The sequence below is a fragment of the Meleagris gallopavo genome, chromosome 7, assembly GCF_000146605.3.
Source record: "Meleagris gallopavo isolate NT-WF06-2002-E0010 breed Aviagen turkey brand Nicholas breeding stock chromosome 7, Turkey_5.1, whole genome shotgun sequence".
Classification (NCBI taxonomy): Eukaryota; Metazoa; Chordata; class Aves; order Galliformes; family Phasianidae; genus Meleagris; species Meleagris gallopavo.
Genome location: NC_015017.2, coordinates 30,999,301 through 31,013,611, shown reverse-complemented (window position 1 = coordinate 31,013,611; position 14,311 = coordinate 30,999,301). Strand labels below are relative to the sequence as shown.

Genomic DNA, 14,311 nt, shown 5'->3' with positions numbered 1-14,311 from the left:
TCAGCACCAGATACATCATTTTTTCTTTGAATATAAGCATCTCATTATTTCCAAGCAAAAATAGCAAAAGAACCTGGGAAAATTAGGGGATTTATTCTGGTTTTACCTCTAAGAAACAGGTGCTCAGATGCTGGAGTAATAAATAGGAGCAGTTAATGAATCTGTCTTGAGCCAAGTATGACAGAATTTAAATGACACAATTACCTTAACAAGTAGGATACCAAGCCTGATAACTATGCCCATATTTGTATGTGTATCTGTATACGTACAGCTCACACTTGCATGGATAAGAAGTACATCTAGCATTAATTTATGTGTTTATTCATGTGTAGCTTTTCAAATATGTATAAACCAGAGGGAAAAATATCTACTAGTACAAGATAGCTTTACCTATTCATCCTGAGCACATGCACTGGCACAGGAACTCCTCCAGAAGCAGCAGGTGCTTGCAGTGAGCCTTCACACCAGCATCTCCTGGGCTCTTCTGGTTTAGGCTCCAGAAATCCTCCTTCCAGCATATGTCCTGAGAGACTGTGAAATTCCTTTCTTTCTGGGTCAGAAAAGTGTGATTTCTAATGTAACAGAGGTTACTTTAAGTGAAAGAATGGCACAGAGAAAACAAGGGTTGAATCAGTGGACACAGGATGAAATTGAAGCTCAACAAACGCTTCCCAGATTCCATTTGGGAATCATTTCTGACCATTTCTTTGGTAGGAAATGTAAACACATTTCACAGAACAGGTCCACCAGCACTCTTTCTTTGACCTCCCACCCAGCCCCAGGTGCTGGAGCTCATCCTCATCCCAGGATGAGCGCGTTTTGAACCTTTCCACAAAGGGCTGTTTGATGTGGAGTGCTGCCTTCAGGAAACGGAGCCGCCCTCATCCTCACTGTAAGAACTTTTGACCACTTTTCGCTGCAGGACCATTTCCCACAAACTTGTCTCCATGACTGGGCTTCAAAGGACGCTGTGCTGCTCTTCCCTTTAACATCCTCACCAGCCATGCTGCTTGGATTGGGAGGGGGAGCTGCACTTTTTTTCTGCATTATCTTTCAGTTCATGCCTCGTGTTTTGTTTCTGTCTCAGCTGATGGCAGAGGCAGCATGGATTGGTCTCTCCAGGATGCTCCTGATCAATTTTCTTTTCACGTGAAGTATAAATTATTAACAGCTGCCAGGCACACTGAACCAATTCACTCCCCAAAAGCTTTCCCACCAAATTTTCTCCACGTTTCGCAAAAATTCTATACAAATTAATAAATACTTTCAAGCTTTTTCCCCCAAAAGATTGATAGCGATATAAAATCATGGTAGGATCAGTTTTGGGTAGGCAGGTCTTAAGCCACTGTCAGAAAATACTCTAGCTGGGGTTACACAGGATTTTTTTCTCTGTAATTTTAGATACAGGGTGTTGTGGGGAGCTCAGGCAGCATCTGAGAGAGGTGTAGCCTTCCGTGCATGCACTGCTGGACCCCATGCACTCAAATCTCCATCGCTTGAAGGAGTCATGCGATTGCAAACCTCAGTGGTCTTCTGCCCTGTGCTCCCAACTCCATGCGCAATGTATCAGCTTTGCAGTGGGATGGATCAAGCCTGTGGATTTCCCACACTGCAACACCCTTATAACGTGTGGGGAAAAGAAATTCTGTGATCTGTGTAACCACTTAGATATAGCCTGTATTTCTGAAACATGGTTTCCTGCTCCCGGAGAGCAAAGCTGCACAGAAGATATAGCACTGCAAAAATTGGGCAACATCCCTGTATTGATTCTCCCCTTTCATATAGCTTCTGCACCTGTCTGAATACAGGTTCCCTCCAGGAACCAAACCTGGCATTGCAAACAGGTATCCCAGTTACCAGGTGTGCATATATGTGTCTGCGTGTGCACACGTACACAATTAAAATATACGTACCTAAAATGGAAGGAGGCACTGAACACCGTGCCCAGCACAAGCCCTGCAGCCCGAGCTCGGTGGGTTTTCACCCAGCAGCTCTGCTTTCAGCCGACAGCTGCAGATCCCAGGTGGTCTGACATTTGAGATAGGGCTGCAGGGAGAGTGGAAGGTGTTTGAGAGAGAAGGGGGCTGTGAACAGCACCGAGCCCTCATCCAGATGGAACCGTTCACCAAATAACCTGAGATACTCTATTACCGTCCATATGTCTCCCAGGTCTCCAAAGGCCATACTCCATTGATTTATTAGAAATCTGCTTTTTTCGGCATGGGTTCTTTCCAAAACAGAGTATAATGTGGGATTTAGTATCATCTGAAATGCTCTTTCTTAAAAATTAGTTCTTCACTTTGGAAACGCTTCACCAGACTAGAAAGTAAATATTTTGGGATGGGAGCCCTCTCCTCATGTACCCTTTTAACAAGTTTCTTCCTGCCACAGCAAAGAATAAAACATTTTCTAGGGCATTTCTGTGATAAATAAATGACTGAAGGCACAGTACCAATGGAGCAAAAGCCACCATATGGATATAACTACGCTCACAGCCTGCCTTGCGCCTATTTCTTCCTTAGCATATAAGCCTGGCAGAATTATTTTATTGTTTTAGCACTGCAAACAGTTGTTATTAGTGTATCTTATTTATAGTCGGTTCTTTGCAGCACTGTAGTAATATAGAAAAATATCAGTTATTTCATCACACTGGTGAATTTAATGAACCTGAAGGTGTGTGTTATTTTAGCACTTGCTGCAGCTCCTGTGAAAACCCAATGGTGCTAAAATCTGTAAACCTGTCACTGCTTAAGTAATAACCTTGTTAAAAGCATCTTCATTTAACTTATTTCAGCTTTTGCAGAATGCAGGTTTTATTTTATCAGTGCAGGGAATAGGTGTTTCCAACCAAACCACTTATTGTAAATATATTTAATTGTAGTTCATTAATTTATTCACAGTGTTATTGCTTTTATTTTAACACTTAGTTTAAATTAAGCGTTGTCTGGAATTGAGTTCCCATTTTCGATTTTTTTAAACAAACTCTTAATTTATATGAAATATCTTAGGTTAGAACAGTAAATTTTATTCTGCAATATGGAGAATGCTCTTTGCATTCATTAATATCCCTTTATGCTGCAAGAAATGAACTTCCTTTCTTAACACTACAGACAGGAAAACAAAATGAGATTTTTTTTTAATCTTACTACTGTGAAATTGGACTTATTTTTTTCATTTAAAAATATAGAGAAAATGAAGCATTGGCAGCATATGTTCCAAATTATCAGTTGATCCCCGCAAATACACATCGACAATTACTGAAATTTTGGCAATTAAAAAAAAAATTGGAACTCCCTGCTACTTAACATCTTTCCTCAAAAGTGTAATTTGCACCATCACTTCTTTATAGCACCAGTGATACTTCCTTCATTATTACATTGTTTGTGACAAATGATAAAAGCATCAGGTTCCCAGTAAATTTTTACAAGGTGGGCAATTATCTATCCATTAATACTCTTTCTTTCAGACCTGCAGTGCTACCGTGTACTGCTTGGCACACCATCCATCCCAGGGAACAAATCCTCAGAATCTCGTATGGCCACCCTGAAGGCAAAGGATTGCAGTAGAGACTCAACTTTGTTGGTTACTTTGAAATAATTATTGGAGTTACTTATCCGGAATGCTTCTGTTCATTTGCCATTTTTGGGAGGGCTGTGTTATTCTTTTTTATTCCATACTTTTGCTAGCCTACTCAGTGTGGTTCTGTTTCAGTGTTTATTGATTTGTACTTTGGTGTAGGGCTGTGACTAATATAAATGAGAGCACCAGCATCCAAGAGCATGCAACGCCCCTTGTTCACACTGCACATGAAGATGACCTGACCACTTAAGTGCTTCTGGCAGCAGAAGTTTCTGGCCTATCAGCCTTGATTTTAGCTTGCAAACAAGTCAAAAGTGTTGTTTAATGTCATTCCTTCTCCTAATTTTGGTGTTGAAACCCCTATGAGGGATGGCAGTGCATAGTGTTAGTAACTCTGGCTGTGTTACATACACAGCAAGAGCGATGCAATAGGAGGCATTTACTCCTGATCTGGAAATTAGGGAGCAAGGATGGATGAGAAAGGCAACCCTTGAGGTGGGATTAAAGAACAAAAGTGAGATTGCAGCGATATCCCAGAGAAAAGGCACACTGTGCATGCTGTGGGGTCACCACTAAATTGTCGTTCTGGTTGCAGACCCAAAGAGTGCAAACGTGCCCCAAGAAGAGACAAGGGGATGAGGAGATAAGCCAAACTGCCAGCCCTGTGTCTGACTGTTGGATTGGGATTCAGGGCAGGAGTTAGGATGCTTCACATCCCAACAGCTGCACTCTGTCTTCAGGATCTGAGAAACTGGACTAGACAACTGAAAAGGAATCCAGTTGTTTAAGCTTCGGCTGGGATTGTGTTTATATTTGTTTTGCTTATAACCTTTCGTTTCTAGCCTTGCAACTAAAAGTCTGACCTTGTCTTGCTTAATAAACCTCGTGCAGAAGCTTTATTTTGTCATATACCGTGTTCCACGCCAAGGGGAAGATGGATGGGTGGGATCAGTGGGGCTGCAGAGCAGTAATATGTTCCATGGGTACTCATCCTGCCCTGTGCTGCAGCCCAACCATTGAATGGCACCTCCTGACCAACACATCCTCTGCCAGTGGGTGTGCTCAAGTCTGGAGCTCCAGGGGCTTCACCACCATGACTGTGGTTTGGAGGCTCACAGCTGACCACCATGCTTAGCTCTGCTGTGTTCCTCTCCAGCCATACATGCGAGATTGGGTTTTGAGATCCCACTTGCCCTGACTTCAGCTGGGTGTGCTGCTAAAGAAACATTGAAGAAGACCTGCCAGTGCCAAGCATCCCCTTTCAGATCTTCTGTTGACATTAGAAGCTATTGCAATTCAAATTAAAAAAAAAGACAAATCCAACTTACACACAGCATTGATGAGCCAGCACTGACTACAGCCACGGCTGGGAGGGAGGGTGGAGAATGGCAGTACTGGTATTACATGTCTGAACCCTGTGCACTAGGGCAGTCCAGCTGCCAAGTTGGAAGGGCAACTTCCCTTTCTACAACATATAAAACGGCCTAGCAATGGGCTTAATTCACATTTACATTGTACTGACCTGAGCTACTTCATAGCTAAAGCTCCAACTGTTTATCTTGAGACAAGATAATTCCAGGTAGGGTTTCATGTTAATGACCTTGTCTTCACATAATACAAAACCATCTCACTGTAGTTCTGTACACACTGCTAGTACCAAACCAGAGCTAAGTCAACGTAATATTTATGACCATAATGCTAAAAATGGGAGATTCAATTTAAAATTACTGAGCAGAAATCAGAATTTAGTAAGATTTCTTGTTAAACCAGAATCCCACACATTGACACAACAGTAATAGAAATTTGACCCACATAACTTTTTTGTTTCTTAAGTTCTACTATTACAGACCAATTATACATTCTTGAAAGAAATGTTATTAATTATTGAAATATTAAAAGCTGGAGTCATTGTTTTTCTCCACTTAGCATGCCTTTTAAGAGAGATTATAGAGAGAGAATCTTTTGATAGTCTTAAAATATTCACCAGTGCTAGAACAATTTAATGAAATTCACATTTATTTCAAGGATTTTTTTAATTAAATCTATTGGTTGTTGGTATCCGTAAACCCTTAAGAATAAACACCTGCAGTGTTTTATTATGTAAAAAGGTAGTTTAATTGCATCATATTTATCACAGACAAATCAAGCCCTATTCAGAAGATAATAATGACACAGTAATTGGACCAGTAATTGGTTCAGGATGATTCAATATTGTACTAATAATCATAAATACTACTGTCTCCTGCTTTGGTACAAGGCTGACACTATATTATAGATTGGATTTGGTGCAATAAATATTCGTGAACTGGGTCCAGTAGTGCCTAGGTCTTTAGTTCCACTGCGCTAGTAAATAACAGGTATCAAATAATAGTACATCCTACTACGAGCAATGATTCCTCACACGTGGCACAGAGTATGCTGTGCTCTTTTCTGCCTCCAAAAACGGCTGGAATAAGCATCTGTACAGTAAAGAATCGCCTTGCATTAAGCATCAATATTTGCCTCGAGATGTTTCCACTCCAGGCAAACCTGGTCACACTCAGAGCCAGTTGTAAAGTAGACTCATTTGGTTTAAATCTTGTTTTCTTTGTCTTTTTGCCTGTTTGTTCCTATTTATTCTTATTAATAACAACGGGATAAAGGGCACTCTCCAAGGGACTGAACTGCAGAACAAATGCTGAACATATAGCATCAAAGAAGACATAGGAGAACAGATAAAGTAACCCAAAACTGATCACTCCTATGCTCTACAGTAGGTCAGGGAATAAGCATGGTGCACAGAAACCAGTACCATTAGTGCTTTCTTGGAGATTGTCTCCTTTTCACACATTTGCAGTATTTCCTTTGTTTGGCTGCTCTGGAATATAACTACCCCATGAGAGGCATTGCAATTGTCCCTGCTGCTACAGCCTCTCAGGAATCTACGTTTCCAGTATGAATGGTTCTTTTTTGGAAAACAGGATTATTTTGTGCATGAAAATACCACCTGAAAGTAAAACCACACCATCACAATGCTAATTAGTTGCTCCTTATTACGGTATGTCACGTCAGGCCTCAGCTTCTCAAACACAGGTAGCCCTGAGTGAAAGGACTCAGATTCATCCTTAGGCAGACAAAGACGAAAGAGATGGCAAATTTTCAATATGCTTCTTCCCTGACTTTCACCTGGAGCTTCAACCAGAGTTCTCCAGACTGCTTTGATGTGATCCTGCTTAGTATTGTGCCACTTCAAGTTCCCTATCACGTCAATAAAAGCCCTGTTCATCTCAGTTGTGCAATATAAATTGTCTTACTGGTACCCAACTGTAACCTACTTTTTTTTTTTCTCTCACTGTCTTTATTTGTATGGGTAAAGTTATATGCCAGTTTTATTATTTTCTTTCTTGCCTTGACTTGTGGAGAGAGGGAAGAAATCTAATCAATCAAACACAATACCATTATGGCAAAGGGCGGATGGTAGGAGGTGACATTCCCATACCAATTGCTTGTTTATGGTGCCTTGATACAGTATAACGTGGCACACAAAGCCACTCACATGCCACTTAATGATAACTGTGAAAATCACGCCTGTCACCACTGCATTCAGGGGAGGCTTGGCGGACCCTCAGCACTGCTCCTTCGCCAGGGCTGCGAGCTTTCAGAGGGAGCCAAAAGGGAGTGGAGCCTCATTATCCCCGAAACAATGATCCTTATTCACTACACAGAGAAACTTGCTTTTCATTGACGTATTATACAGCTCGGAGCTGGAATAGAGATAACGTATCCCCTTTATCACTGGAACAAAAGATTGGGGGTCTTTGCTCCTTTGCTTGGAATAATGCCCTCAGCAGCCCAAACTAGTGTGTGGTATTTTTTTTTTTCCAGAATTTACCTCTTTTCCTTGAATTGCTTTGCATTCGAGGGATGGTGCAGCAAGGCCCAGGTACAGATAGCAGCCAGGCTGAGTACAGGGTTGAGATTTCATCTCTCTGTCCATCATCTCGCTCGCTGACACTGGCCCTCCTAACCTGAAGGATGGAGGAAGGGAGGGAGATGAGGAGTGCAGACAACCAAAGACACGTCTCATATTGCAAAGGGTACTTAGGGAAGCCTCTTAAGACTATATAGTGAAGGAGACATAGTGTAGGCACTAAGGCTGAAAGCAATCTGTACAAATGAAATGCCATGGCTGAATGGCATCTGGGGACCGGTTCACTCATAATGGAGTCAAAGTAATGGAGCCCAAACACACCCCAAGATGATGGCAACTCTGGGAAGGCATGCAACACCCAGTCATTCCCTTCCCATTTCTTTTTTTCCTCCTCAAAGCCCCATCACAAAGTCAGCTTTTCACTTTGCCTAACTCTCTCTTACCTTTGCCTGGCGCAGGGAGGAGGAAAGGTGAGAAGACAGGAGAGCTATCACTGTGCACAGCCAGGCAGGCAGGCAGCAGAGGTAGCAGCAGAGGTAGAGGAACAGAATGTGTTGAAAGCATCATGATCCAGTGCCAGGAAATAACAGTTAGCATATCCCTGAATGACATTTACAGGAAACCTATGTTTCCTTTTCAGGGCCATAAGCTTCAACAAACTGGTGTGTTCAGTCAGCCCTTCCCCATGTACAGTATGGATGCCACAATTTTCTCAGCATATGCTCAGCTGCGTCCTTCTGATGGCATCCATGTTGGCGCTTTTCCATCTATAGGCATGGAGGGATGTCTTCATCTTCTGCAGGAGTCTGGGGCTACTGCCAAAGGCAGGCATCCAAGCACCGCAGGCAAGGAGAGGGGAGCGTTTTGGTTCCTGAATAAGGATTAGGCTTTGCAACACCTGAGCAGTGAAAATCCTGTGGAGCTTTGGTGGCCGGAGCCAGGAACCGCCACAGCTCTGCTGAATATTGCTGAGTTGAGCCCCATTTAACCAAGGTGAGCGTGTGCTGCAGAGCAAATTGTAGAAAATTTAGGAAGCAAATGGCAAATAGGCAGCCCCATGAAATGCCTCAATGGCTTTGGCTCTGATACATTTCTAATGCGTAAGAGAGAACAATTTCATTAGCTTAACTCACTCCCAGTTCTCACCTAAGGAAAAATTGGGCCACCAGTGCTCCTAGTCCTAGAGCTGATTTAGTTGTGTGAAGCCAGGAACCCTTTGATCTTTTGTTATATGCTCCTGAGGAGCCCAGTAGTGCACCATCCTGAGCAACAATACTAGTTAAATCCCTTTATAATTTGCTTTGTTTTTAATCACAAGCAGAAAAGGGGAAAAAAAATCACCTCTCCCTTTTTTTGCCCTGGAGCTTATCTACTTCTTGTCTTTTCACAGTATGGGACAAAATGTGCTCTTCTTTCTTGAGAAAGGAGGATTGCGGTGACATAAACAGGATACCCAGACTTAAGGGCAGGATTTTGTCTACACACTCCTTTATCCACTGTACATTTATTGCACCTAATACATTTAGGAGAAGAGAATGGAATTTACTTAGATATTAAATGGCCTTAGAAATCATTCTCAACAAGGAATAAAGCATTTCCTTTACAGAAAATCACTCTATAGAATAAGTGCTTAAGTTAATTTAAAGAGAAAATTAGGAAAACAAAGGCGGAGTGCCGGAGATGTGGATAGGCATGCACCAGCTCACACCTCTGAGTTAGAGATGCAGAAATCCTCCCTCCCTCCTGCCTAACCCATGTGCTTTGCTGAACTGAAAGGTAACTGTATTGATCGGCGGCCATAAAAGCCCAGCAAACACAAAGCAGCCAGAGGTGATAGAGATGTGAATTAAAAGCTCTGTTATGGCTCTCCACCTGATCAGGAGAACCCTATTTAGCTCAGCCTCTGGAAAGAAGTTGTCTTCCACTTTTGAGCCATTTTTCTTCTCCTCTTGCTTCTTCCAAAGAAATGATGACGGTGCATGGCTAATTAACAACAAAGAATAATTGAACTAAGACTCTAACTATCTACCTTTAAATCAAAGGAAGGAGGCAACCAATAGTAAAATTTAATCTGTCCTCTGGGGCAGGAGACAGCTTACAGGTTCAAGTCAGATAGCAAATGTAGCTAAATGGCAGTCAGAAAAGATCATGTGACTGGGGGCTAAAAACTAATTAATCTCCATAAAGCTGTAAGTGAGGTAGGTAAGATGACTTGAAATCTGATTACATTATTGCATTTAAGGAGGGAAAATGCAGCATGTATTTTTCATGTTGATTTTAACCACCTGAGCCCTTAATGACATTTTGTACCTTGAAAGAAAAACTCATATTTCATCCATATTTAAAAAGATCTACAAAGACACTGTTGTCGGCAGCAGAGAGTTTACAAATTTAGCTTAAATAATGGTGCAGAGAGCATTTCTAAACTTTTTTTCCCCCTGTAAGCCAGGCAAAGATCCCAAGTTAACTATGGGAAGACACAATGCCAAGCATGGAACAAAAACTAAAATAAGCTTTAGAGCAAGGATAATTTTACTGTATGCTCCATTACAAGGAAAAGAAAAAGATGCTGCATTCTAACTGACTGCTGAGGATGCATGTGCTTTGCCCCTTTGATTTGTAAACAACCTGCGATGCTAAATTCTGAATTAGTGGGAACAGAGCACTGCTTAGGATTTCTATTATTTATAACTGACTACAAAGCAAGGAATACACAAACAAGCACCAAAAATAAGACTGCAGGCAGATGGCAGACCTCAATTCCACGCATCCAGTCCAAATACACACTGAGCAGACCCACCTACTCTACCCTATGAACCTTGATGTGCATTTTTCAGGCTTCAGTCATAGCTATGGGCACAAGCTTTGTCTCTTGCGTAGCAGCATCCATAATAATATCAGAGAGTGGGATACACCATGCACACATACCCCAAAGACAGAGGCTTTCTCAGAGTCAATTAGGGGTTCTGTGTGGCATTAGCAGCAGCACCTGAATAGGGACAGCTTTATGCAATGAAAAAGTGTACTTTTAAAATGTTTGTAATATACGTGATATATACTGCCATACAAGTATATAGCGGCAATAAATAAATAGCATTTAAGTTAACAAGCACACGTTTATAGGTATAATAATGGCATTTTGCACTAATGCAACACCTTTGATCCCAGAATTTCCAAGTCCTTTGCAAGGATTAATTAATTAAGCTTCAACACGCCCCTGTACCAGATGTTATTAAAATACTTTTATGGCTTACAAATTCCACAAAAGATGTGCTTGTATTTCATGTCATATCGTGCCTCCCATCCAAGGCAATTACTTTTCTCCTCACTTGGCTCTGCATTGCATGGGAAATGATGCTCACATGGGCAGCAAGATTCCCCTGCAGCTTTCAGCCTCTTTTTGCAGGTGGGGAATTTTAGAGGTTCATGTCTGCCCCTGCACCCCTCCCTTTAAACAGCTCCCTTTCTATGCTTATCATTTTCTCCTAAAGCCTCAGACTTTCTCTGTTCACTTCCCATGTAGCTTTTTTGCTATGACCAATCTTCCTCACACACTCTGAGATTTTGCAAGTTGCTCTTTAAAGTTAAGCAGACATTTTTCCCACATGGTGAAATTGTCGTGTGGCTGAAAAATGTTCTCACACACACACACCTTTTCTCTCAGGAGCCAAATCATTACACGCCTTACATCTTCATTCCTGTTTTTGCCAGAAGCCAACATGAGTTCCAGTTCAGAACCTACTTGCAAGAGACTTAAGGTAGAGCAACTTGGCAGCCAAACTTGTTGGATGAAAATGTGTGTTTGCAAAGTCTGGCACAGATGGAGGCACCTCTTGCATGAACCCTTAGTCTCTCTCTGGGGAAAAGACAGCACACAGGAATTAGCTCTCAAACCTAATCCTCTGCTTATCACTCTTATCTAGAGCTGGCTATGAATCCTTCCCTGCACTCCGATTTGTAGGAAACTCCCACACAGAGCAAAGTTTGGCTTCTTAACTTACTAGACTTCAGAAAAGCCAAACAGACACTTGAATTTAATTTCTGTCGGGCAATTCTCAAGAGAAATCAACTCTTCTTCTCTCCTTTCCTCCTGCTTCCAGAAGTAGGCTCTCAGGTACCTGATGAGAAGGAAAATCTCACAGTGCTGCTCAATAAGCACATCAGTTCAGAATTCCCTACCTGATTTATTATTTACTGAAACTGCTTGTGTCTTCTGATCATCAGTCAAACCTGACCAGAATTTGGCCAATGAGTTCAATTTGTGGATGGTATAACTGCACATGTGCATAGACAACCCGCTTCATACACATTGTGCCCTTGAAAACATCCAAGAAAATGCTCAGATGGTTTTAATGTTTCACTAAATAAATGCTGGCAGAGACCTTATGTTGACTCTCTCTTTACCTATTTATATTTTCTCCTACAAGGTAGAAGACCACATCACTTCTTTTTGCAGTTATGGGACTCTTAGTGATAGGGACTCGTATGTCACAGATAAGCTTCAAACTCTCCATAATTTTACCCCTAAGCATCAACAACAACCATCTATCTATCATTGTTATCCAAATTCCTTAATGCACCTGGAGATGGACAGACACAAACATAGAACGACCCTCCACAGTGCCATAGGTCTAATGTTCCCAGGCTGCAGGTAGTTTGGACACACATTTACATTGCTACATGGGGCAACTTCTGTGATGCCACTGATGATGCCACAGGCCTTCACCAAGTAAAGAGTTTTTCACCTTTTCTTATTGATATAATTTGTCCTTGTGGTAGTTGCCATAAATCTTGGAATTTTCTTTATCTGAACTCTGCATTTTTTGCCATTCAAACAGCTCACAAGAGGCCAATTTTAAGCGTCCTGTACTATTAGTTCCTGCATGGCTTTTCTATAGTGCTGTGACATACAATTTTGTGCCAGCCACTTTTGGGAAATGCACTGACTGACCACCATTGAGTGGAGCCTTTGCTGTTCCTTGACAAGGTACTCCACAGCTTTCTTTTTGGAGGAAATAAGATCATTCCTTTTATGACCAAAGGAGAGGGAATCCCCATGCCAAACTTCAGATTCCTGACATAATTTTCCACCTACTCAGCTGTAACTGTGTCCCAGCACAAGCACATTCCCACACAATTTGAGGACATTGCAGCTTTCATGGACCCCTGGAGAGCAGAACCTACCACGAGAGCACATTTTCCTTAAATAAAAAGGATCCTTTAGAAACAAATAGCAATCTTACCTTTTCAGGTCACAGATAATGCAGCTGAGTCCAGCTGGACTGAAAAAGTATTTGTATCATACAGATGTTGATACCACAGCTCAGTGTGCTTTGATAATTACATGAAGGTACTGAAGAACCAAAATACCTTGGCTGAATTTAGGTTGCACCTGCAAAAAAAGTCATATCATGTCATTTAAGATGCCATAAGGTGTCATACTTTCTATTATTTTTTTTTTCGTTTTATCTTCTTACAAATCTACAATTTCTACCCATAACTTTTAAAGCTTGTAGAGATCCAAGCATTTTTTAGGTAGAAGTGTTGTATGGTAATCAAAGGATTGGCCCATGGATTGGGCAGTCCTTGCTTTTAGATACTTGAGACCAGAAACTGGATACAAATCTATCTGAAGGTTCTTTAATACGAAGGATGGCAAGGAAATTCTGGTTTAATATAAGAGCCAATTCAACTATTAATCATGATTATACATAATTTCCAGTGTGGCATGATATCATTTAATTTCCAAAAAAACAGAGGAAGTGGCAGCAACTTCAACCCTCTACCCCCCAAAAAAAGAAAGAAAAAAAGTGGCAGCAACTTCAACCCTCTCCCCCCAAAAAAAGAAAAGAAAAAAAAAAGAAAAAAAAGGGCTTTATAACCTTTTCTTTACATAGGTCATAAATTACCAATCAGACATGTAGATCCCATTTAACATTTTAAAGTCTTGTTGTATATACTCTTTTTCCTTGTTCATGCTTTGTCTTTACAAATACACTTGGCCATAATGAAAATAAACCTGCTGAAGTCTCTGTGGCCTGAGACAAGCTATAACACATTTCTGCACCACAGGGTGGGCTCATGGGATACCTACTGAGAAAATGCATCCCCTCTGCGCATGCCCAGACTATTAAAATGAATTGACATGTTAATGCTGACAGGAAAAGAGCACAAGAGAGCTTGCTAAATTACTGCTCAGTCAGGCACTAGGAATTCCTCAGTGGCCAACTCCTGAGCAAAACCTGCAGCAAGGAGACGAAGGGGAAAAAAGAGAGGAAGAAAGGAGAAGGGGCAGGGGGGGAAAGCAGAAAAAAAGGTGAAGTGGGTGGAAAAAGAAACTTTATTGTCAAATGCAACAAACCAAACAAACACTGAGGGGTTGTCATGTTAGCGACGCACCTACTCATAAATCATATGGATTTTAATCATACCTGCCACCTCAGCTTGCTTCTCCCTTGAGAAATTGTTTTCTTTTTGCTCCCTCCTTCACTCGCTTTCAATTATCTGGAAGCTGTTTCTCGTGTTTATTTATTTATCTAAAGTTCATATACAGTATGCATGCAGAAATTTCCTCTGGGGGACCAAGCCTAGGCAGATCATACAGGGATGCGGTGGAGCGTAGCAGCTAACAGCTCAGATGAATGTACTCAGTCTCAGAAAACCTGCTTTGGACCACGGTGACAAGAGAAGGGGAGGACAGAAAGTAATTAGTGTGTGTACAATGATGGATTATGGCTTAATATTCAGGCATTTCACCTTTTGACTGTTATAGGTAGGCCCACAAGCTGACAAATAAAGTCCACATTCTTGCCAATAAGGGGA

General features: G+C 41.4%; 1 long non-coding RNA gene across 1 annotated transcript; it reads right to left on the bottom strand.

Annotated features, from left to right (window-relative positions):
• Positions 1-1,676: 1,676 nt before the first annotated feature.
• Positions 1,677-8,510, bottom strand: LOC104911830. The gene is made up of 3 exons (XR_004160382.1): positions 7,933-8,510; positions 7,451-7,586; positions 1,677-2,046 (listed from the first exon to the last, which is right to left on the bottom strand). It is a non-coding gene; the product is annotated as an uncharacterized LOC104911830 (long non-coding RNA).
• Positions 8,511-14,311: the final 5,801 nt, after the last annotated feature.